Genomic DNA, 26,166 nt, shown 5'->3' with positions numbered 1-26,166 from the left:
GATGGAGACCATCCTGGTCAACATTGTGAAACCTCGTCTCTACTAAAAATACAAAAAATTAGCTGGGCATGGTGGCGCGTGCCTGTAATCCCAGCTACTCAGGAGGCTGAGGCAGGAGAATTGCCTGAACCCAGGAGGCGGAGATTGCGGTGAGCCGAGGTCGCGCCATTGCACTCCAGCCTGGGTAACAAGAGCGACACTCTGTCTCAAAAAAAAAAAAAGAATACTTGAGGGAATCATTATAGCTTCCTTCAAGTATTTGAAAGGCTGATACACAGGAAAGGGTGAGTGTTCTTTGTTGTTCCAGAAGGCAATAATCTTGGTTGGAGCAGTGGGTAAATTTGCTTATTTCAGCTCACCCTGACAACAAATTTTCCAGTAGTCATCAACTGCATATAATGGAATTTTATCCACACCTAGGAGTCATCTAGATCAGGGATTGGCAATCCATGGCCTGTTTTGTAAGAGAAGTTTTATCAGGGCACAGCCACACCCGTTTATTTATGTTTTGGCTCTGACTGCTTTGTGGCATATGGGCAGAGTGGAGTTGTTGTGACAAATACGGGATGGCCTCAAAGCCTAAAATATTTACTATTTTGCCTTTTACAGAAAATAGTATGCTGCCTGCTGCATAACAGATGTCAAACAATTCAAGGGTGTTACAGAAGGTCTAACACATCAAATGGTATGTTAGACTAGATGACCTCTGAGGTCCTGTCCAGCTAAGATTCTGTGTTGGTATTTTTTTTTTTCTTTAGACAAAGTCTCGCCCTGTGGCCCAGGCTGGAGTGCAGTACTATAGTCTCAGCTCACTGCAGCCTCCACCTCCTGGGTTCAAGCAGTTCTCCTGCTTTAGCCTCCCAAGTATCTAGGATTACAGGCGTGGGCCACCACGCCCAGCCAATTTTTGTACTTTTAGTAGATACAAGGTTTCACCATGTTGACCAGGCTGGTCTTGAACTCCTGACATCAGGTGATCCGCCTGTCTTGGCCTCCAAAAGTGCTGGGATTACAGGTGTGAGCCACTGTGCCTGGTCAGATTCTGTATTTCTATAGAGTTGATGATTGTACATGTACTTAAAATGTGTTCATAGTTCAAGAGTTAGAATTAGAATAGAGATATTCACCAATAGAGTTGTGTTTACCTCTTCCATAGATATTAATACTTGACACTTGTGTGAAATATGAAATTTGAACAGCTTTCTGCCCTATGAATTGACATTGTTTTGAATTTCCAGTTGTTACAATAGTAGATTGGAATGCAGAAATGGATTTTGTGAACAATGAGGTGGTGTCAGATTCAGTTATATAATATTTAAAAAAATAACTTCTCTAGCAGACCATTAGTGGTATGAATGTCAGTGCAACCAGAGTGGCTAGTTTTCCCTGCTTTTTCATCTGAGAATCTCAAAGCACTTTACTAATATTTTTATACTTTATTCATCACATTCCTTTTTACACAAATAGATGGAGTTATTAAGAAAAGTTCTATTGATGTTCTATGGAAATTTAGAGGGCATTTTCTTAGGGGAACAAAATTCACTGAGGAGCTGTAATTTTAGAAACAGAATAGTTTAGCCTAATTGATATAAATTGCTCTAATGGGAAACTAGGAACATGAAGCATATCTACAGTAGAGTTGGAATTCTAACGCCAGGCTTTAGACTGCAAATACTTAATCATTTGATTTCCTTTAGAATATAACAGATCTGTATTAAAATGACTTAAGTGTATAGTTTTTACTTTAAAGTTCACATTTTATATATGTGCATTTAGTAAGATAATCATTTAATAAATGAAATGCATAATGCAGCACTAATTACTTTTTATCTTTTTTCCTTTAATCATCTTTCTCAGGTAGCAACTAATTACTTAAAGAAATTAATAGGCTTTCTTTTTTAGAGCAGCGTTAGGTTTACAGAAAAATTGAGTGGAAAGTACAGAGAGTTTCCATATATTCCCTCACACCTACTTCCCTAGGTCCCTCAGTTTCCCCCATTAGTAACATCTTGCATTATGTAGTATATTTGTTACAACTGATGAGCCAATTTTGATAAAATATTAATAACTAAAGCCCATAGGTTACACCAGGGTTAACTCTTTTTTAATTTTAATTTTAATTTTATTTATTTATTTATTTATTTATTTTTTGAGATGGAGTTTCACTCTTGTTACCCAGGCTGGACTGCAATGGCACCATCTCGGCTCACCGCAACCTCCGCCTCCTGGGTTCAGGCAATTCTCCTGCCTCAGCCTCCCGGGTAGCTGGGATTACAGGTACATACCACGACGCCCAGCTAATTTTTTTGTATTTTTAGTAGAGACGGAGTTTCACCATGTTGACCAGGATGGTCTCGATCTCTTGACCTCGTGATCCACCCGCCTCAGCCTACCAAAGTGTTGGGATTACAGGTGTGAGCCACCGCGCCCGGCTAATTTTTATTTTTTAAAGACAGTTTTGCTCTGTCACCCAGGCTGCTGAGCAGTGGCATGACCATAACTCTCTATAGCCTTAAACTCTTGGACTCCGGTGGTCCTCCTGCCTCAGCCTCTTGAGTAGCTGGGACTAAAGACACATGCATGATGCTCTGCTAATTTTTAAATTTTTTTGTAGAGATGGGATCTCACTATGTTTCCCAGGCTGGTCTCAAACTCCTGGGCTCAAACAGTCCTCCCACCTCAGCCCCACAAAGTGCTGGGATTACAGGCATGAACCACTGTGCCAGGCCAGAGTTCACTTATGATGTTGTACATTCTACTGGTTTTGATAAATGTGTGATGGCATGTGTCTACCATTACAGTGTCATACAGAATCGCTCCACTACCCTAAAAATCTCATGTGCTCTGTCTAGTCATCCATTGTTCTTGCCCTCTAGCCCCTGACAACCACTTATGTCTTTATTGCCTCCGTAGTTTTGCTTTTTCCAGAATGTTATATAGTTGGAGTAATACAGTATGTAGCCTTTTCACATTGGCTTCATTCACTTAGACATATGTCTTTAAGGTTCTTTCATGTATTTTTGTGGCTTGACAGTTCATTTCTTCTTATTGCTGAATACTATTTCATTATGTGGATGTGCCACAGGTTGTTTATATATTCACTTATTGAAAGACACGTTTGTGCTTCCAAATTTCTTATTTTATTTGTTTATATTTTTAGAGATAGGGTATTGCTGTGTTGTCCAGGCTCACCTCAAAATCTGGCCTTAAGTGAGCCTCCCACCTCAGCCTCTCAAGTAGGTGGGATTACAGGCCCAAGCCACCATGCTCACATGGTTTCTTCCAAGTTTTGTCAATGTTGAGACTGATAACTTTTTTTTAAATGTATTTTTTAAAAAAAATTATAATCACATACAATTATGGGGTACACAGTTCCCCCCCTATATTTTCTTCTAGTATTTTTTTTAACCAGTTTTAGGTCTTATGTTTAAGACTTTAATCCATTTTGAGTTGTGTTTTGTATATGGTGTGACATAAGGGTTGAATCTCATTCTTCTACATGTGGATGTCCAGTTTTCTCATTACTCTTTATTGAAGAGATTGTCTTTGCCCCATGGTGTGTTTTTGGCACCTTTGTAAACAAAAAAAAAAATCAATTGACCATAAATATGTGGGTTTATTTCTGGGCTCTCTATCCTGTTCTGTTGGTTGATGTTTCTATTTTTATGCCAGTATCATGCTGTTTTAATTACCATGGCTTTGTAATATAGTTTGAAGTCAGGTAGAGTTTTGTTTTGTTCTTTTTGCTCAAGATTGCCTGGGCTACTTAGGGTTTTTTTGTTTGTTTTTGTTTTTCTCTGTGTGTGTGTGTGTGTTTCTATATAAATTTTAAAATTGCTTTTTCTATTTCTGTGAAAAGTGTCATTGAAATGTTAATAGGGATTACACTGAATCTGAAGATCATTTTGGGTAGTATGGTCTTTTTAACAATATTAATTCTTCCAATTTATGAACATGGAATATCCTTCTATTTATTTGTGTCTTCTTAACTTCTTTTTTTTTTTTTGAGACGGAGTTTTACTCTTGTTACCCAGGCTGGAGTGCAATGGCATGACCTCGGCTCACCGCAACCTCCACCCCCTGGGTTCAGGCAATTCTCCTGCCTCAGCTCCTGAGTAGCTGGGATTACAGGCACGCGCCACCATGCCCAGCTAATTTTTTGTAATTTTTAGTAGAGACGGGGTTTCACCATGTTGACCAGGATGGTCTCGATCTGTTGACCTTGTGATCCACCCGCCTCGGCCTCCCAAAGTGCTGGGATTACAGGCTTGAGCCACCGCGCCCAGCCTCTTAACTTCTTTAATCAATTTTTTTTTTGAGATGGAGTCTCGCTCTGTTGCCAGGCTGGGGTGCAGTGGCACGATCTCGGCTCACTGCAACCTCTGCCTCCCGGGTTCAAGCTATTCTCCAGCTAATTTTTGTATTTTTAGTAGAGGCGAGGTTTTGCCATGTTGGCCAGCCTGGTCTGAAACTGCTGACCTCAGGTGATCCACTAGCCTTGGCCTCCAAAAGTTCTGGGATTACAGGTGTGAGCCACCGTTCCCAGCCTTCTTTTCTTATTATTTTCCTATTTTTCTCCTAATTTTATTTTTGTAGACACGGGGTTTCACTGTGTTGCCCAGGCTGTTGTCAAACTCCTGGCTTCAAGTAATCCTCCAATCCTCTCAAAGCACTGAGATGACAGGTGTGAGTCACTGCGCCCAGCACAGTCTGCTATTGATTACCGCCATGCACCAGCAATTCTAACCAATAAAATACTGTGCCTTGCTTCCCTTATGCCACTGACATGAGGTATGTACTAATCCCATATTTTTGAAGTGTTGATTCCTGGACATGGGTCAAAGGCTGTCTGCAATTTAAATTTAAACTTTGGATTCACTTTTAATTATACAAATTATGAAGCATTTTTAAAAAAATATTGAGTAAACTAAGGCCTCATGGCTGAGGAAGTTTTGTGCTCCTATTTTTGTAAGGAAAACAATTGTACTGATTTGAGTAATTTAAGTGAATCAAGCCAATTATAAAATATTAAGAAATGGAAATTAAATAAAATCACTCATAAACCTACTGTTTGAAAACAAATTTGGATAATATTTTGATGCATAATGCAACGTTTTATTTCTCTTTCTCTTTTTCGGGGCAAGGGTCAGCTAACTAAACATGTGGCTTGATATTCTCCAGAGTTAGGTTGTCGTTTACTACTATCAAACCACTCCTGGTTCGATATTCATCTGTGGCAGGTACTTTTGGCTGGGCTGCTAAAGTTAAGTTCCCTGTGCTTTTTTTTTGGTTTTTTTAGTGCTCAAAAATCAGGAAATATTGCCTGAGATCACCTGTTTTAACTCCAGTAAGGTTCTAGAACAAGCATCTCATTCAGTCACATGAAGGTGGCATACCTGGGTGATGGTATAAGTCTGTTGCAGAACTGGGCATCAAAAATATTCATAAGTCAGCCCTCATATTAGATTATGACATTTTAGGATACTTTTTTTTTTTTTTTTTAATGAGACAGGGTCTCACGATGTTGCACAGGCTGGTCTCAAACTCCTGGACTCAAGCAATCCATCTGCCTCGGCCTCCCAGTCCTGGGATTACAGGCATGAGCCACAGCACTCAGCCAGGATACTTTTGAATAAAGTATTTTATCGCTGGGTGTGGTGGCACATGCCTGTAGTCCCAGCTACTCAGGAGGCTGAGGCTGGTGGATCACTTGAGCCCAGGAGTTCTGGGCTGTAGTGCGCTATGCCGACCAGATGTCCGCACTAAGTTTGGCATCAATATGGTGACCTCCCGGGAGCGGGGGACCACCAGGTTGTCTAGGGAGGAGTGAACTGGCCCAGGTCAGAAATGGAGCAGGTCAAAACTCCCGTGCTGATCAGTAGTGGGATCGTGCCTGTGAACAGCCACTGCACTCCAGCCTAGCCAATATAGCAAGACCCCGTCTCTTAAAAAAAAAGTATTTTATCATGATAATGTTTTCATTCAGTAAATGAAATTATGTGTATTTCTGTGTCCTTCTGCTAGGTGCTAAGGAGCATAAGATGATTAAATGATTGTGAAAAGTCCAGTCTAACTAAGGTGAAAGAGGTAGGCAGGTAAATTAGCACAGGGTATAAGGACAGGGGTAGAGTTTGGGAAGGAAGCTCTGGGCAGCACAGTGGGAGAAGTTCCTCCTGCCTTGGGGAGGACAGGCCTCACCTCTCCTTCCAGCTTCCTCTGCCGCTCCTCCTCTCGCAGGCTTTTCAGTCCTCTGCCACAAGTGCTCTTCCTCCCTTAGGACCTTTGCAGAAGCTCTTTCCTCTGCCTGGAATGGATGCTTCCTTCTTGTCTCCATGCCTTGCTGATTGCTCCCTACTCTTTCATTCCCCGCTTGCTGTGTCGTAGCCTCTCGCTCTGCTTCCTGACATCACTTAGCACGGCTGTTGTAAAGGATGACTGGCTGGATATTTCCCACCTCCACCCCAAGAGAATGCGTTCAGCTGTAAGTAACAGAAAACCAATAAACAAGTGACTCAACAAATGGTTTGTTCTTTTCAAATATGAAGGAGACTGGAGGTCAGTGGCCACTGTTGCTTGTTGAGCTGACCATCAATGTCAGGACCCTGTCTGTAGGATTCTCTTGTCCTTTCCCTCATGGTTGTAAGATGACTGCCCCAGCCTCAGGCGTTGCACACACACTCAAGGCTGGGGCAAGGGATGGTTCTGGGTCTTTTCCTTTTTATCTGGAAAGCAAACTCTTTCCCAGAAGTGGCTGCACACTTCTACACATGTGCTATTGTCCATCTGTGGCAATAATTAGCTTTTTAAGCCACTGGTAAAGATGAGAGGGACAAGGGGGAGAGGTATTAAGACTAATGTTGGGTTTGCCATTTATCAATGTTGAAGCCCAGGGGTAAGATCCAGCAGTGTCGTTTAATAAGCCCTCCAGGTGCCTCTGATCCACATGATAGCTTCAGGGTCAGGAACTAGAGCAATAAGACGCTTAAGGGTGAAAGGCAGCTTGGAGATCACCCAATCTGGTACAGCCAACCTGCATTTTAGAATCACCTGGGGAGCTTCTCAAGACTGTAAGCTCCTTAAAGGCAGGGATTGTCCTTTTCTTCCTTGAATTCCGGTTCCTTGCATAGTACCAGGAACATAGAGTGAATGGTGACAAATACGTCAGAAAGAGAAGGTGGAATAAGGACCTTTCAGGAGAAGAGAATGTCAGGTATGAAGGTATGGGGCTGAAAGAGCCTTCGTTGTGGTTTTGGGAACGTGTAACTGGAACATAGGCAGATGACAGACTACTGGAAACTGAAAAGCTTTACATGTCATTTGAATCTGACCTTTCTTCTGTCAGCAATGGGGAGTCATTGAAAAGTTTCAGGGCAGCAAGTGACACAGTAGGATTTATGGGTTAGGTTACTAACTGTGTTGAAAGTATGGGCTAAAAACTGGAAGAAGTGAGATTGGAATCAAGATTAGTTAACCATGTCATACTGTGGTTTCATCAAGGAGAGTAAGAATAATTTGAGAGTTTGGAAAATGTAATTTTAAAATAATCTAGGACAATGATCTCAAAGGATGACCTTGGATTGGTAGCATCAGCATTACCTGGCACCTTGTTACAAATGTAAATTCTTGGGCTCCACCTTGAGCCTACTGAATCCGAAGCTCTAGGGGTAAGGTCCAGCAGTGGATTTAAGAAGCCCCCCAGGTGCCTCTGATCCACATGAAAGCTTCGGAGCCACTGAACTAGGGCATTAGATGCTTAAGGGTGAAAGACAGCTTGGAGATCACCCAATCTGGTATCGCTAATCTGCATATTAGAATCACCTGGGGAGCTTTTAACCTTGTAGATAAATTGCCCACGCCTCCTACTCCACCCACAGAACCATTAAATCGTGATCTTGGGGGTTGGAACCCATGCATCAGATTATTTCCAATGATCTCAGGTGCTTCCAATGAGCAGCCAGGTCTGAGAACCACTGGTGTGATCTAACCCCTATTGATGAGAAAAGTTGGGATTAGAAGAGGAGTTACTCAAGCACGTACAGCAAGCTCAGGTAGGGTCTCTTGAATCAATTTCATAACTGTCATATCCATGAATGCTTTAAACACTATCCCAACTTTTTTACTTTTCAATTATTTTTAAAACTTTTGTGGGCGCATAGTAGGTGTATATATTCTATCCTAACTTCTTAATAATTTGCCTGAAGATAATCATTCACAGTGATAAATGCAACTGCCACATTTTTAAGAGAAAAATAGGTTTCAGACAACATTATGGAAAAGTCAGTTCTCCTTTACATTAACAATTTACACACTATAAAAAGTTATCATTTTTGTAAAGATTTTTGTAAAACTACATATTTTTAACGGTAATAAAAAGAATACAGATAAAATAGGGTAGATAGTGCTTTATTTGTGTGTATAAGTAATAACTTTTTTCAAACTCTAGGTGGAGCTCTTTGGTTTTTATACATTCTTTTATTTATAATTTGGAAAGTCTTTATTTTAAAAGAAGAAGCTATTCTGGGATTTTTAAAAAATCCTTTAAAATTTTATAATAAGTGTTCCGGCATTTCTCAGCTCTCCTTTGCTTGTTGTTTCACAGACATATAGATAAAGACTTACACTTTTTTGTTTAATTGCTGGACCAAATCCAGATTCAGGGCTCAGAGAGTCATTTTTCAAATCCATCTTAAATTTGTATTTTATATCATAGTATTTAACAAAAGGCATAAGTTTCCCATGTTTATTGTTTGTGATAAGTCTCAAAGTTGAAATGGAATTTGTGTAAGATGGGTCTCCCTTTATGAATGATGCCGGGGGAGAAAGTCTCTGAGGATATCATAGCTGTTGCTATAGGAATTACTTCGCTATTTTTACCCCACTGTGTACAAAGGAGTGTTAACAGCTACCTTCTTGTAACATAAAGGAAACATTTTGCTGCTACTTCTTTTTATTTTCTGTTTTACTAGCTCAGTATTCTCTCTTCTGTTGGGAGTACACTAGGAGCAAAATTCCCAAACTATGAGGCCTGTTCTTTTTAATGGTATAAGCCTGTGGTGTCGTTCCTAGGCCAGCAGCAGCACCATTGACACAGAAGTTTGTTAGAAATGCAGATTCTTGGCTCCCACCCTAGACATTCTGAACCAGAAATTCTGAACCCCTGGGGATGGGGTCCACCCATCTGTGCTGAACCACTACTATAGGCTGTTTTGAAAGGATAAAAATCCTGTACTCACTGGAACGTACATAAAAAGATGCCTTCTGTACAGGCCAGGCATGGTGACTGACACCTCTAATCCCAGCACACAATGCAGTATCGACCCTATTTTATCCATATTCTTTTCATTACTGTTGAAATTATGTTTTTTTACAAAAATCTTTACAAAAAGGATAACTTTTTAAAGTATGTAATTCTGTTAATGTAAAGGGAGATCAGGGTGGGAGGGGTGCTTGAGCCTGGGAATTGGAGACCAGCCTGGGCAACGTAGGGAGACCCCCATCTCAACAACAACAACAACAAAAATCACAAAGCTGGGCATTGTGGTGCACACGTGTGGTCCCAGCTACTTAGGAGGCTGAGGTGGGAGGATTGCTTGAGCCCAGGAAATCAAGGCTGTGGTGAGCCGTGATCATACCACTGCGCCCCAGTCTAGGGCCAGAGTGAGACCCTGTCTCAAAAGAAAGAAAAAAGAAAAGAGGCCAGGCATGGTGGCTTACGCCTGTAATCCCAGCACTTTGGGAGGCCGAGGCGGGTGGATCACGGGGTCAAGAGATCGAGACCATCCTGGTCAACATGGTGAAACCCCGTCTCTACTAAAAATACAAAAAATTAGCTGGGCATGGTGGTGCGTGCCTGTAATCCCAGCTACTCAGGAGGCTGAGGCAGGAGAATTGCCTGAACCCAGGAGGCAGAGGTTGCGGTGATCTGAGATCGCGCCATTGAACTCCAGCCTGGGTAACAAGAGCGAAACTCTGACTCAAAAAAAAAAAAGAAAAGGAAATTCCTCTGTACAGTCACTTTTGCTTGTTTTGGGTTTGTTTAGTGCTTTTCAAATCACCCAGGGCTTTTGTTAAAAGGAAGAATTCTCATTTAATAAGTTTGAGATGGAGCCTGGTATTCTGCCTCTAACAAACTCCCAAACAATGTGGATTTTGCTTGTCCTTGGATCACATTTTGAGTGGTGAGGCCAAATAGCACATAGTAAGGCCATACCCATCCCTGCATGTGAGTTATCTATGATTTTTGAGTATATGCTTTTGATTTAGCATGCCTAAAGTCAGTTTTTTCTTGTCAATCACAGTGGGAAGAGACAATTTCTAGAATGTAATTGTCTAATTGAAAGTGACTCACTCATAGTAAATGCTACAGGAGGGTATTGTTAGCCAGGATCTGTCTCTGAGACCCTCTATTATAATCAGTGGACACCCTTGAAAAATCACATTATTTTAAAAGCTGAGATTCATTCATACCATTATGAAGGCAGAGAGAAAGTCCTCAAGTTTGAAGATGTTTTCAGACAAAATGAAGTGGTTCATAAATGTTTGTTATCATCTGGGTGCGGTGGCTCATGCTGTAATCCCAGCATTTTGGGAAGCTGAGGTGGGTGGATCACCTGAGGTCAGGAGTTTGAGCCTAGCCTGGCCAAGGTGGTGAAACTCCCTTTTTACTAAAAATACAAAAAATTAGCCCGGTGTGTTGGCAGATGCCTGTAATCCCAGCTCCTCGGGAAGCTGAGGCAGAAGAATCGCTTGAACCCTGGAGGCGGAGGTTGCAGTAAGCCAAGATTGCACCATTGTACTCCAGTCTGGGCAATAAGACTGAAACTCTGTCCCCCCTCCAAAAAAAAAAGTTTATCATTCACTCTTTGTCATTACTTGTTGAGCACCTGCCATGTGGAGCATTGTCCTAGGCATTTTAGGAATTTTTATTTAAAAAGGATAAAGTCCTTGACCTTGAGGAGATAGCAACCTACTGGGGGCAATAAAACTTATGCTCGTGAAAGTTAATTGCCAATATAGGGAGTATTCTGTCAAATGGTAAAGACATGTGGTAGAAACTCGGAAAACCAAAGGATAGCGAATGACTGGTAAGCCTGAAAGAGAGATCTGACTTGGGCTTTGGAGAGTGGGGTAGAACTGAGACATTCAGAGGAGAGGCGGACAGGGAATGCTCCACAGAAGAGAGATGGCATGGGTTAGAGTGCAGCTTCCGGGAGTGAATCACAGACGTGCATAGGAACTGGGGAGAGGTTCAGACGACATGGAATTTGACTTCTTGTCTAGGAGCCAGATTGGTGTGGATTTAACTGCCAGGCTTTTGAGTTTTTACTTAATCCCTTGTGCACCAAGGAATCATTGAAGAATGCTTTGAGCTGGGGGCAGGGTGACCCAATCATGATTTAGGAGGAGTCATTAATGGAGTATTTAGGATTAATTGAAATGACAGACTGCGGGCAGAAACACTCATTGGTAGGCACCTATACTGGGTGTACAGTGGGGAGAGGAGACTGCAGGAAATACGATAAGGAAGAGAATTGGCAAAGGGGCAATATACACTGAAAATATAAACACATTAATAAGAAGTTAAGAAAAATTAATCCATATAATGAGAACCAGAGGTGTTTGGGACCACATGTCTGTCCTTTTGAGGTGCTGCTTGTAACAAACAGCCTTTCTTTTTTTTTAAATTTAAGTTCTGGGATACATGTGCAGAATGTGCAGGTTTGTTACATAGGTATACATGTGCCATGGTGGTTTGCTGCACCTATCAACTTGTCATCTAGGTTTTAAGCCCCACATGCATTAGGTATTTGTCCTAATAGTCTCCCTCCCCTCGCCCCCCACCCCGACAGGATCCAGTGTGTGGTGTTCCCCTCCTTGTGTCCATGTGTTCTCATTGTTCAACTCCCACTTATGAGTGAGAACTTGTGGTGTTTGGTTTTCTGCTCCTGTGTTAGTTTGCTGTGAATGATGGCTTCCAGCTTCATCCATGACCCTGCAAAGGACATGAATTCATTCCTTTTTATGGCTGCATAATATTCCATGGTATATATGTCTTTATCCAATCTTTTATTGATGGGCATTTGGGTTGGTTCCAAGTCTTTGCTATCATAAGTAGTATAACAACAGCCTTGCTTTGTAACTAACCATTTTGTAGACACTGTATAAACTAGTTGATTTCAGTGGTATTACCTTGCTAATGAGTTGAAGTTGATATATTATTTTACTCACATTTACCTTTTTGGTTTTGTATCTCCCTTTTGTGTCCTTTGCCTTATTTCTTGCAATCTGGAGTATGTTTTGAATAATGCTAATCAAAAATTCCAAAGCTAATGATCCATTGTTAGTACTTTCAGAACAATCATCTTAAAATTTTAGATCTAGGAGGGAGATCTAGATCTAAAATTTTAGATTAGATTTTTAGATCTTCTAAAAGGTCTAAAAAGAGACCTTTTAGAGAAGTCATCTGGTCTCTCACACACACGCACGCATGCACGCACACACACAGACACACATGCGCGCGCGCGCACACACACAGACACGCACACACACAGACACACACACACTAAACATAACCTAAGTCCTCTAAGATTTGAGGCAGAGGAAAGTACACTTGAAGGCAATACCAGGTATCATGATGCCCCATCCATGTTAAGATGGTTCACAGAGCTGACCTGACCTGACCATTGGTGCCTTCAACTGGAGAGGAGACCGGATGCTAGGAGAGCAAACCAGTCTTCCTGTGAGTTTCCTTCCTATCCCTACCCCAAGGGAAAGCCAATAGATCCTAGATGAAGGAATCTTCTGGCAGGAGATCCAGGGAGTTCTTTATCAATGATTACTGGCCATTTTGCAGAGGGTTATCTCTCTAAAAGTCCTAGGAACCCATGTGTGCATATTGAATCAGAGCTACTGAGCCTGACTTGTTTGCAGAAAACATATTGCCTTAATCCACCAAAACACACTCATGTGACACTGCATTCTAAAAGTTTGAAGTTTCACATTCAGTTTAGACAATGATGCAGCAATATCAGACCCTGGTCCAATGGCTTAGGGCTGCATCGTTCTTAATGTTCTTATCTTGGTGCAGCCCCAATTGTTGCCTGGTTGGTCAGTCATGGAGACCAAAGTCAGTGTGTTCCACTTGGCCATGGTGTTGCCTGGAGAATACCCAGAGGGCTATGTAGTCTCTGATACAGCATGAGCTGATGCATTTGATTATTACCTGTGTCCTCTGGGCAAGCATTTATTCATTCTACAAATATTAGAAAGTATCTGCTATATGTCAGGGAGAGTGTTGGGAACACTGGATACAAAGAAGGTAATATAGTCTCTATCCTCAAGGACTTGAGGAGAGATGGATAGGTAGACACAGAAGAATATTTCTACAGAATGAAGCAAGGCATGGAGGATTTGATCCAGAAAACTCTTGGGAACTGAATAAAGGATTTTAACATTCATTAAACAAACTGAGATCCTCCCATTTCCCTTGTCAATGCCAAGGCGACCTCCATTCAGATACTGTGGCTTTTAAAAAATTGCTCATTATCATATCTGCATCTCCAGTTTGGCCGACACGTCTGTCCTTATGAAATATGCCAAACGGGATAAGATAATCTCTGAATGTGGACCCAATCAAGTGCTTGAATTGGACACCAAGATGGTTAGGCTACCTTGCTACTTACCTTGAAGATTTCCCATAATGATGAAAACTTACTTCTAGATTCTATAGCAATTTGACTTTTGTATCACTACCTTCCATGCCCCCCACCTCCACTTCCTAGTCTCACATTTGCTATCCCACTTCCCTGGCAATGCCCATCTCACAAGGCTGACAGATGCAGGTCACAGGCTAGGAGGGCAGCAGGCTCTCTTGATACAGGACTCTATTTTAAAATTTCGTGTTTGTGTGTGGAGGGGGAAGAGGTATTTTCCAGTAAAAACCAGAAAACCTGCTGGGCAAATTCTGAAAGAGCTGTAACTTTTTTTTAGGGCTTCAGACAATTCCATTTGATCTGACTATCACCAAAGCTATTGGTAATCCCTGGGTCCTTTCCCGATTACTGCATCTATCGACCTTTGACCTTTTGCCTCCAGCTCTTAATAAACGTAAAAAGACATCCAATGTATTGCCACTCATTTCCTCACCAGTCTGCTATATTTAGTTTGTCGACGTGTTTTTGGATCTTGATTCAATTATCTAAAACGTTTATTATTTCTCCTAGCTCATCAACTGAGAAATTTCATAAGGATCATCTCTATATCATTGTCCAAATATTTGTGTCAGCATTGGACAGGACAGGGCCCAGTAGCATAGTCTAGACAGTACCCTCCTCTGATACATTTAGAATCGTATCTGTAAAGATATAATGATGTAAATCTTTTGGACATTATATTACAAAAAAATCTCAAATCCGTAGAAAAGACAGGGAATAGCATAATACCCATGTTTAGATTTCACAGTTGTATTTTTCTATATTTGTATCACAAATATTATATGGATACAGATTTTTTTCTCTGATTTGGATAAACTGCTGTAAAAGACATCTGGGGGAGGATTTGAATATGGCCTGGGTATTAAAGAACATTAAGGAATTAGTATTAAATTTGTTATGTGTGATATCATGGTTATGTAGGTAAATGTCTTTTTTTAATAGCTGTATACTGAAGTACTTGGGTGAAATGTTAGGATATCTGTTATTTTATTTAAATACTTTGGGCTTTCATAAAGAATCCAGTGGAAAGAGAATTGTGTAGGAGATATCTAAAGAGGTTCAGGGAGAATGGTTAATCATTTTTCAGCTGGTGATGGAATTTTTTGAGTCTGGAATATTTTGATAAGTTCTAAATAATAAGCTACTTTAAAAAAATTACCACATAATATGTAAGACAGAAACGTATCCTGTTCTTGGTCCCCATGCCACCCAAGAGTCTCATTCCATTCCATCTTCCCATCCTAATTATTACTGTAAGTTTTTGTAAAAATTGTTTCTATATTTTGATGTACATTTCTCAAAAGTGTTTTGTCAAAATATTCACTTTTTCCATTGTCTTCATCACAGTGGCTTCAGACAAAACCACTGTGTCAAAGCTGCCACACCCAGGGCAGGATTGGTGGTTCACACCTGTAATCCCAGTACTTTGGGAGACTGAGGCGGGTGGATCACCTGAAGTCTGAAGTTCAGGACTGACCTTGCCAACATGGTGAAACCCTATCTCTACTAAAAAAAATTAAAAAATTAGATGGGTGTGGTTGCACGCACCTGTAATCCCTGCTATTCAGGAGGCTGAGGCAGGAGAATCACTTGAACTTAGAGGCAGAGGTTGCAGTGAGCCAAGATCATGCCACTGCACTCCAGTCTGGGCCACAGAATGAGACTCCGTCTCAAAACAAATAAAATAAAATAAAATGTATCTGCTATATTCAGTGTCCACAACAAGTATTTGGATATTACTAAGAGAAGTGTTACTGATATAATTTTTTTTTTTTTTTTAAAGAAAGAAAGAGAAAGAGAAAAGGGGGAGAGAGAACAGGTGTCTTGCCCTATTGCCCGGGCTGGAATGCAATCTAAAAATAGGTATTAAAAACCTCTTTTTTGCTGATAATTGTGCTTAACAGCGGAGACAGGAAGGAATACAGAAAGAAAATAACAAACAGCGAACCATTATTTCATTTAAAGCTGTGAAGTGCTGTGCAAATGCTAAAAAGTGATTTGCTTCCATTTATTTGGTCACTTTCAAAAAAATACTAAAAAAATGTATGTTCTGTGGACCTGGGGTGAAGAATTCTATAAATATTCATTGAGTTTACTTGTTCCAGATCTGAGTTCAAATCATAAATGTCCCTGTTATTTTTCTGTCTCGTTAATCTGTCGAATATTAACAATGTGGTGTCAAAGTCTCCCGCTAATATTGTGTGGGAGTCCAAGTCTCTTTATAAGTCATTGAAAACTTGTCTTATGTATCTGGGTGCCCCTATATTGGGTGCATATATATTTATGATCATTGACTCCTATTGTTGCATTGATCCTTTTATCATTATGTAATGTCCTTCTTTGTTTCTTTTAGTCTTTGTTGCTATTGTAGTCTATTTTGTCAGAGACAAAAGTTACAACTCCTGTTTTTGTTTTTTTTTTCCTCTCCATTTGACTGGTGAGTCTTCCTCCAACCTTTTGTTTTGAGTCTTTGTGTGTCCTTGTTTATGAGATGGATCTGGATACAGAGTGCCTACGTGTTTTGACTTTTTGTTCAGTTTGCATGTCTATGTCTTTGATTGGGGCATTTAATCTATTTAAATTCAGGATTAATATTGATGTTTGTGAGTTTAATATTATCATTTAATGCTAGCTGGCTATTTTGCCCATTAGTTGGTATAGATTCTTTATTATGGAGATACTCTTTACCTTTTGGTAAGTTTTAGGGATGACTGATACTGGTTGTTCCATTCTGTGTATAGCGCTTCTTTCAGAAGCTCTTGTAAAGCAGGTCTGGTGGTGATGAAATCTCTGAGTGCTTGCTTTTTCGTGAAAAATTTTATTTTTCCTTGATTTATAAAGCTTAGTTTGGCTGGATATGAGATTCTGGGTTGAAAATTCTTTTCTTTGAGGATATTGAATATTGACCACCACTCTCTTCTAGTTTGTAGGGTTTCTGCCGAGAGATATGCTGTAAGTCTGATGGGCTTCCCTTTATGGGTAACCTGACCTTTCTCTCTAGCTGCCCTTAGAATTTTCTCCTTTATTTCAACCCTGGTGAATCTAACGATTATGTGTCTTGGGGTTGCTCTACTTGAGGAATATCTTTGTGGTGTTCTCTGTATTACCTGGAGTTGAGTATTGTCCCGCCTTACTAGGTTAGGAAAGTTTTCCTGAATAATATCCTGAAGAATATTTTCCAGCTTGGATTCATTCTCTTAATGGCATTCAGGTATACCTATCAAACATAAATTAGATCTTTTCACATAGTCCCATATTTCTTGGAGACTTTGCTCATTCCTTTTTACTTTTTCTTCTCTTATCTTGTCTTCTTGTTTCATTTCATTAAGTTGGTCTTTGACCTCTGATATCCTTTCTTCTGCTTGATCAATTCAAGTGTTAAAACCTGTGCATACTTCTCAAAGTTCTCATATTGTATTCTTCAGTTCCATTAATTCACTTATATTCCTCTCCAAATTGTCTATTCTCATTAGGATTTTAAACCTTTTTTCAAAGTTCTTAGTTTCTTTACATTGGGCTTGAACATGTTCTTTTAACTCATGGAAGTTTCTTATTATCCACCTTCTGAAGCCTAATTCTGTTAATGAATGCACTAGTTCTCCATCAGGCTTTGTTCCCGCTTGTTGATGAGGAACTGTGATCCCCTGTAGAGGGAGAGGCATTCTGATTTTGAGTATTCTCAGCCTTTTTACGCTGGTTTTTTCCCATCATTGTAAATGTATCCACATGTCGTCTTTGTAATTACTGACTTTCAAATTAGGTCTCTGAGTGGACGTCCAACTTGTTAATTCCCAGCGCCAAAATCTGAGAAACCCACTGCGCTGGCTAAAACAGCTGTGTCAAGATTCTTGGTGCTTTTCTGTCTGGCAGTCTCCGCTCTGGCTTCTCTCCTGAATCCCTTCTTAAATTAGCTGACTGGGTGGCTCTGCCCCTTCCTGGAGCGCCAAACGTCGACCAAAAGGGGACCCAGTCCTGTTTACTCTGCACCGAGAACCACCGCGCCGGCTGCAAGAGTCACGCTGGCGAGCCATGGGGCTCCTCCGCTGGGAATCTCCTGGTCCTTGAGCAACACAAATTCGTCTGAAAGTGTGGCGTCCTCTCATTCTCTGTGCTTTCACTGGGAGCTACAAGCCTGAGCTGCTAGTGATCGGCTATCTTGGATCTCTCTCCGATATAATTTTAAATACATTACTGGGATAATATTTAGACGGATATAGTAGAGCCAATTATTGTTATGTATCAGCTAAGCTATTTTAAAATAGATATGATAGTAATCATTGAATTAAACAAATCTATTGAATTTTAAAAAGAGAAAGAGTGGTGAAAATGAACATGCATTATCTCTTGGGACAATGTAAAATGGATGATAAAACAGCATGGTATAGGGTGTATTACAGATAACACATTAATTGTAATTGTATTAGAAGTAGAATGTTAAGTATTACCATTTTCTGGATAGTTGAGGATGACAAAATCAAAATTTTTAGTGCAGGCTTTCACTTAAATAGCATATAAAATAGGCAACCAAGGTGCAACACTGGTAGGATGAGCTAAAGCTTTATTTTAGGCATCATTTTCCATTCCTTTAAACCCATTGGGATTTGTAAAGCTTGGTTTTGCTGCCCAACGAGCCAATCAGGAGTGTTACAGAAGCATTTGTCTCCCTCAGTAATTTTAAATGCTATTCTTTCTAAAGTATGCGATACTTATCACTTACTTTTTCTCCCTAGGATGGAAGCAATTCAGCAGAGGTTGGCCTTTTTCTGATGACCTTAGTGTATAACTTCAGCAGTGAATCTTCCAGGGCTGGTTAGCATGTGTGGTGCCGTTTGAGTTGCACACTTGCATTCTTGGGTCCTGGTGTGTCATTCTTTTTTTTTAGGTCTGTCTGATTTTGATCTGTTTCTGGTGATTTTTGGAGCACACCCATGAGAGCCTCCCCTATTCCCCATTGACTTCAATTTCAAACCTATGGACATTACTGAAATAAATACATACATGCTCACCTTCATTTGGAGCCTCCTTCATAATATGTGATAAACAATCCTCAGCCTGTAGAAATTGTTTGTTTAAGAGAGATAAGGTCTTGCTGTGTTGGCCAGGCTGGCCTGGTGCAACCCTCCTGCCTTGGGTTCCCAAAGTGCCGGGATTACAGGCATGATCCACTTCACCTAGCCAACCTCTAGGAATTTGATTTAAGTCTAGCTATGACCTACCAGCCATATCCATGTACTCTAAACAACATTTTTGACAAACAGCACACAGGAAAGGCCCATGAAACTTACATTAATTTTTTCCCTAGAGAATAATATTGCCTTTTTTTCTCTAAGTTTATTTTTAAATAATTCTAATAATTAATAAAATTATTAATTTATTAACCTGCATGTTTAAAGAGTCAAGCAGTGCTAAAAATACTAAAAAACCAGCAACCACTGCCTCTTCAACCCTCACATCCCACTCTTCAACAGTAGTTTTAGTGATCTTTTTTGAGTATTCCTCCTATTTCAAAATAAGGGATGTCTCTTAAATCATTAACTTTAGATACTGTCTAGTGACTTTTTGTTGTGATAGACAAATCTATTGATGTTCTGTTATGATAGATGAAGATGTGACTCTTACATGACTCTTTGCGTCCTTCATTTTCCCATTATGCTTTTATACAACTTTTGGTTAATGCATCTGCAGTCAGTTATATTTTTAGAACTATGTAAGTTGTGTCCTAAGGTGCCCTCAAGGAGGAATCTGGCTCCAGTTGTTCATGTCTTCTTTTTATTTTGAGACAGTCTCTCATTCTGTCACCCAGGCTGGTGTGGAGTGGTGCAATCTCAGCTCACTGCAACCTCCACCTCTTGGGTTGAAGTGATTCTCCTGCTTCAGCCTCCCAAGTAGCTGGGATTACAGGTGTGCACCACCCTGCCTGGCTAATTTTTGTATTAGTAGTAGAGACAGGATTTCACCATGTTGGCTAGGCTGATCTCCACCTCATGGCCTCAAGCAATCTGCCCGCCTCTGCCTCCCAAAGTGCTGGGATTACGGGAGTGAGCCACCACACCTGGCCAGTTCATTTCTTCTTTTAGCATTTGGTGATACTTAGCTATACTTGGTTGCCAATTCCAGGTGATAGAAAAAGCTTTATCTCCAAATCCTGTTAAAAAAATTTTTGCTAAACAGTTTTTCTTTTTCTTTTTTAAATCACAGAATAGACACAGTCTCTTAGGTGGTTGGAAGCATATTCGTATCTCCAACTAGATGGAAAAGTCTTGTGGGCAGGGATTGTAATATGACTTCATGAAGAACAGGGATTTTTAAAAGGAAAGGTTAGGAATTGGATAGGCAAAAGGAAGGAGGATATGCTTTGTACTTTTGGTCTCTTGACCTTTTACCTGAAGGCCTGGAACTCCTGGAATGAAGTAGTTATGCGGTCAAAGGTGGGAGGAGGTCTCTTAGCATCTGATTTTGCTGCCCTGTGGACCTCATTGCAGGTCTCAGCAATTCTCTACTGCCTGACACTGTGACCTCCTTCACTGCCCCATGAGGTGCAGCCCCCTCCAAGTTCGTCAGGGAAATGCCAGGGCTGACTTTGTTTAATTACTGGAGTGGCTGGTTGTACTGGAAGGCTATCAAGACTACTGGGAGGGCTAGGCATTTCATTCTCTTTGTGTTGCCTTCTGTGTGTATGTGACAGATCCTGGGCCGGGACCTCTGAGCCAGAGCCCCTCTCAAGGTTAAGCTTGTCCTTCTGTCTTCCCTATATGTGATCAGCAGGGGAGAGGCTGGAGTGCGTGAGCCAGAGTGCACATTCCCAAAGGTTCACACCGGCCTTCCTTCGCTTCTGCTGCGCAGCCCTAAACATGACCCTTCTAATCTCATAAAACTACTCAGAAGGGCTTCAAGCATTAAGAAATACAGTCCATAGATTTCCTCCCCATACTGAAGATATCGAATGGAATATGGAAATGTTAGCAGGGAGTGAGCTGTTACCTTTCTACTAAGAGCTTTAGTTCCTGATGACCAAGCTTACATCTTCTCTATTAAATACATTTATCACCAAAAAGCTATGTTATGCCAAAAAACTATGTCCACAAATTTAGGAGACTATCTTGGTGTCATTTTTGGTTATATAAGAATCACAACATGGTGTTAGTTGCTAAATATATTATTAACTGGTTTGAGAGCGACCCTTGTGTTTTCTTTGTTCATGAAGGTCAATTTTCACTAGCAGAAGCATTAGAGATTTAACTGGAAGAACTTCATTTTTTTCCTGTAAGAGCTTTTTTCACCCCTTTCATTAGTAATTCTAAAAATTTTGAACTGGAAATTTTAATAATAGAGTAAGTAAATCTGAGCTTCTTTGGAAGTTGTACTTGTCAGTTCTATTTTTTGGTTTCTTAGGAAACAAGTCAAAAACAGCTTTTTAGTTCTTAATACATTTCTAATTACAGTTCTTTCTCCTCTTTAAGGTGCTTGTTTTTCTTTAAAAAGGTGCAGTTTTCATTCCCTGTACCAATTGGAATGTTGGTTTTAAAAATTCATATTCTTGGCTTGGGTGTGACAGCGGTTCACACCTGTGCTCTCACCACTTTGGGAAGTTGAGGCAGGAGGATCACTTGAGCCCAGGAGTTCAAGATCAGCCTAGTCAGTGTAGGGAGACCCCATCTCTACAAAAATAAAAAGTACAAGTTGCCAAGGATGGTGGCATGTGCCCATAGTCTCAGCTGCTCAGGAAGCTAAGGCAGGAAGCATCCCTTGAACCCAGGAGTTTGAGGCTGTAGTGAACTATGATTGCACCACTGCACTTCAGCCTGGGTAACAGAGCAAGATCCTGTCTCTGGAAAAATAAAAATTATATTCCCTCTAACCATGGTCATTAAAAAATATATATATATACACACACGTATATATATGCATATATATGTGTATGTGCTTGCAAAGAGACAAAAGTCAGTTATTTTAGGGAAAGCTTTTAAAATTAAAGTTGTTTCATATGATCATGTTCTTTATTTATGAACACATTTGTAGCAACTGAAGTGTTGGCCTTGGTTGAATTTCCTTCTTCTCTCCAAATCATCAAAATTAATGAAATATCAATCCTGCTGACTGATTTTTCACGATAATGTGTGTAACCCATGAGAACGAAGGGTATGGAGACAAATTTAGCTTCCACACCTGGAGTGGGAGCAGTATGCAGATGAGTAGGGGAAGCTGAACTTTACTAATCTCTTAGCTCATATGCCAAGAGCTAGCTCATGGATCTTGCATTGTGCAAGGGTTACATGTTATCAGACTGATTTCCACTCAGTTAAATCTTTTCTCAGATACTTTTAAGAGGACAAGTTGGGGGATAGAGAGGAATTTGCAGCTTAATTGCTACCTGTTCCAGGGTGTGAACTGAGGGAAATTGTGCAAACTTTCAGCTTCTTCCCTTCTGATGCTGTGTGTTTTTCACTGACCAAGTGGTTATTAATAACTCTTTCATGGCTGTCACCAAGTTCCAAAAAGATTGTTGCTGTCTCTGACGATCTGTAGAGGAATGAGGAGTATGCATACTCTTCTGTCAGTCACCCCATTTCCCACCTTCTTGCTCCCCTACACTCTAAGCTTCAGGAGTTACCTGATGGACTTCACCTGGAACATTCTTACCTATCTTTACGTGGTTGCCTCCTTCTCACCATTCAGGTCTTAGCTGAAATATCACGTCGCTAGAAAGGACATTGCTGGTGTTCCTGTCACTTCACTTTTATTTTCACCATATCCCTTGCTGTTGTTGGATATTTTCACAACTATTTGTTTATTGTCTGCATCCCTCAAGAATCTAAGCTCCATAAGAATTGGGCCTATATGCTGACTTGTTCAATGGTATATCCCCATCATCAAGAAAAGGGCCAGTGAACGTTTTTCTTTGTAAGGGACCAGATAGCAAATAACTTAGGTTTCATGGGCCAAACATTCTCTGTTGCAACTTCAGCTCTGCCATTACAGCACCAGTGCAGCCAAAGACCTACGTAAATGAATGAATGAAGCTGTGTCCCAATAAAACTTTATTAACGGATGCTGAAATATGAATTTCACATAATTTTCCTGTGTCATGAATATTTTATTTTTTTAAATCATTTAAATATGTTAAAGCTATCCTTAGTTTGTGGGTTATACAAAAGATTAAAGGCAGATTTGGTCTGTGGGCTGTAGGCTGTTGACCCCTGATGAAGAACATTGATTTGCTGGCACTTAGTGCAAGCTTATTATAATGAACAAATTGGTTACAGTGAAAGGGAGGAATTTTCACATGAAGAAATTAATATGTTTATTTCCAAAAGTAGAATAGTAAAATATTCCTCTAAACTAATTCTGAATAAATAGATTATTCTGGAACAATAAGAATCTTATCTTCTTTTTTTATATCCCTGGGATTTGGCCTGGCTAGCAGAGTATGTGTTACAAATTGAGCCTAAACCAATTTGGCATGCATAGCTCTTACATTCTTTTTGATGAGTAAGAATAACTATTGAGGTTTGAAGGACATACTGCTCCCACTCCAGAGCAGTTGTGGTTAGCTACTCCCTCACAAACCAGCTACCAGGTAATAAGAAAAGCAAGATTCGGGCAAAATTCAGTCATATGTACAAGCTTTATTTTTTGTTTGTTTTCTTTCTTTCTTTTTTTTTTTTTTTTGAAAGAAAGAGAAAGGGGGAGAGAGAACAGGAGTCTTGCTCTATTGCCCGGGCTGGAGTGCAATCTAAAAATAGGTATTAAAAACCTCTTTTATGCCGATAATTGTGCTTAACAGCGGAGACAGGAAGGAATAAGGGAAGAAAATAACAAACAGCCAACCAATATTTCATTTAAATCTGTGAAATGCTATGCAAATGTTGAAGAGTGATTTACTTCCAATTATGTGGTCACTTTCAAAATAGGTGTAATGTGATACTGAGAAAAATGTATATTCTGTGGACCTGGGGTGAAGAAGTCTATAACTATTCACCGAGTTTACTTGTTCCAGGTCTGAGTTCGAATCATAGATGTCCCTGTTAATTTTCTATCTCCTTGATCCGTCGAATGTTAACAATGTGGTGTCAAAGTCTCCTGCTGTTATTGTGCGGGAGTCCAAGTCTCTTTATAAGTCGTTAAGAACTTGTCTTTGGGAGGCCGAGGCGGGTGGATCACGAGGTCAAGAGATCGAGACCATCTTGGTCAACATGGTGAAACTCCGTCTCTACTAAAAATACAAAAAATTAGCTGGGCATGGTGGTGCGTGCCTGTAATCCCAGCTACTCAGGAGGCTGAGGCAGGAGAATTGCCTGAACCCAGGAGGCGGAGGTTGCGGTGAGCCGAGATTGCGCCATTGCACTCCAGCCTGGGTAACAAGCGAAACTCCATCTCAAAAAAAAAAAAGAAAGAACTTGTCTTATGTATCCGGATGTTCCTATATTGGGTACATATATATTTATGATCATTAACTCCTGTTATTACATTGATCCTTTTACCATTATGTAATGTCCTTGTTTCTTTTAGTCTTTGTTACTGTTAAAGTCTATTTTGTCAGAGACTAAAGTTACAACTCCTGTTTTTTTTTTTTCTCTCCATTTGATTGGTAAGTCTTCCACCAACCCTTTGTTTTGAGTCTTTGTGTGTCCTTGCTTATGAGATGGATCTGGATACAGCGTACCGATGGGATTTGACTTTTTATTCAATTTGTCTGTCTGTATCTTTGATTGGGGCATCTAATCCATTTATATTTAGGATTAATATTGATATTCGTGAGTTTAATATTGTTGTTTAATGCTAGCTGGCTATTTTGCCCATTAGTTAATATAGATTCTTCATTATGGAGATACTCTTTACCTTTTGGTAAGTTTTTGGGATGACTAATACTGGTTGTTCCTTTCTGTGTATAGCGCTTCTTTCAGAAGCTCTTGTAAAGCAGGCCTGGTGGTGATGAAATCTCTGAGTGCTTGCTTTTTCGTGAAAAATTTTATTTTTCCTTGATTTATAAAGCTTAGTTTGGCTGAATATGAGATTCTGGGTTGAAAATTCTTTTCTTTGAGGATATTGAATATTGACCAACACTCTCTTCTAGTTTGTAGGGTTTCTGCTGAGAGATCTACTGTGAGTCTGATAGGCTTCCCTTTATGGGTAACCTGACCTTTCTCCCTAGCTGCCCTTAGAATTTTCTCCTTTATTTCAACCCTGGTGAATCTGACGATTATGTGTCTTGGGGTTGCTCTACTTGAGGAATATCTTTGTGGTGTTCTTTGTATTACCTGGAGTTGAGTATTGTCTCACCTTACTGGGTTAGGAAAGTTTTCCTGAATAATATCCTGAAGAATATTTTCCAGCTTGGATTCATTCTCTTCATGGCATTCAGGTACACCTATCAAACATAAATTAGATCTTTTCACATAGTCCCATATTTCTTGGAGACTTTGCTCATTCCTTTTTACTTTTTCTTCTCTTATCTTGTCTTCTTGTTTCATTTCATTAAGTTGGTCTTTGACCTCTGATATCCTTTATTCTGCTTGATCAATTCGACTACTGAAACCTGTGCATACTTCTCGGAGTTCTCATATTGTATTATTCAGTTCCATTAATTCCCTTATATTCCTCTCTAAATTGTCTCTTCTCGTTAGGATTTCGTCCAATCTTTTTTCAAGGTGCTTAGTTTCTTTACATTGGGCTAGAACATGTTCTTTTAACTGACAGAAGTTTCTTATTATCCACCTTCTGAAGCCTAATCTGTTAATGGAATGTGCTCGTTCTCCATCAGGCCTTGTTCCCCTGTTGATGAGGAACTGTGATCCCCTGTAGAGGGAGAGGCATTCTGATTTTGGGTATTCTCAGCCTTTTTACCCTGGTTTCTTCCCATCATTGTAAATTTATCCACCTGTGTTCTTTGTAATTGCCGACTTTCCAAGTTGTTGGACATCCAAGTTGTTGATTCCCAGCACTGGAATCTGAGCAACCTGCTGCGCCAGCTAAAACAGCGGCATTAAGATTCATGGTGCTTTTCTGCCCGGGAGTCTCCGGTCTGGCTTCCTTCTTGAGTCCCTTTTTCAATCAGCTGAATAGGTGACTTGGCCTTCCCAGAGCTCTAAATTCTGACCAAAAGGGGACCCAGTCCTGTTTACTCTGCACCAAGAACTTCCCCACCAGGGTGCTGGCAAAACTGCCACGCCGGCCACAAGAGTCACGCTGGCGACCTGTGGGGCTCCTCCGCTGGGAATCTCCTGGTCCGTGAGCAACAAAAATTCGTCTGAAAGTGTGGCGTCCTCTAGTTCTCTGTGCTTTCATTGGGAGCTACAATCCTGAGCTGCTAGTAATCAGCCATCTTGGATCTCTCTCCCCTGTATTTTTTTTTTAACTTTTAGTTTTAGGGGTATATGTGTGGGTTGGTTCTAGAGATGAATTGTATGTCATGGGAATTTGGTGTACATATTATTTTATTGCCCACATAATAAAC

The 26,166-nt window shown here is 40.3% G+C and overlaps 1 protein-coding gene and 1 non-coding gene across 3 annotated transcripts in view; one reads left to right on the top strand and one right to left on the bottom strand.

The window, feature by feature from the left end:
• The window catches only part of ACYP2 (acylphosphatase 2), a 199,011-nt gene that overhangs the window by 37,661 nt on the left and 135,184 nt on the right, over positions 1–26,166 (top strand). The window lies entirely within an intron of this gene.
• On the bottom strand, positions 13,920–13,983 carry LOC118147583 (U7 small nuclear RNA). Its single transcript, XR_004734027.1, has one exon. It is a non-coding gene; the product is annotated as a U7 small nuclear RNA (small nuclear RNA).

This window comes from Callithrix jacchus, chromosome 14, assembly GCF_049354715.1.
Source record: "Callithrix jacchus isolate 240 chromosome 14, calJac240_pri, whole genome shotgun sequence".
Lineage (NCBI taxonomy): Eukaryota > Metazoa > Chordata > Mammalia > Primates > Cebidae > Callithrix > Callithrix jacchus.
Note: the sequence above shows the minus strand (reverse complement) of the source record. Positions and strands in the feature narration are given on the sequence as shown.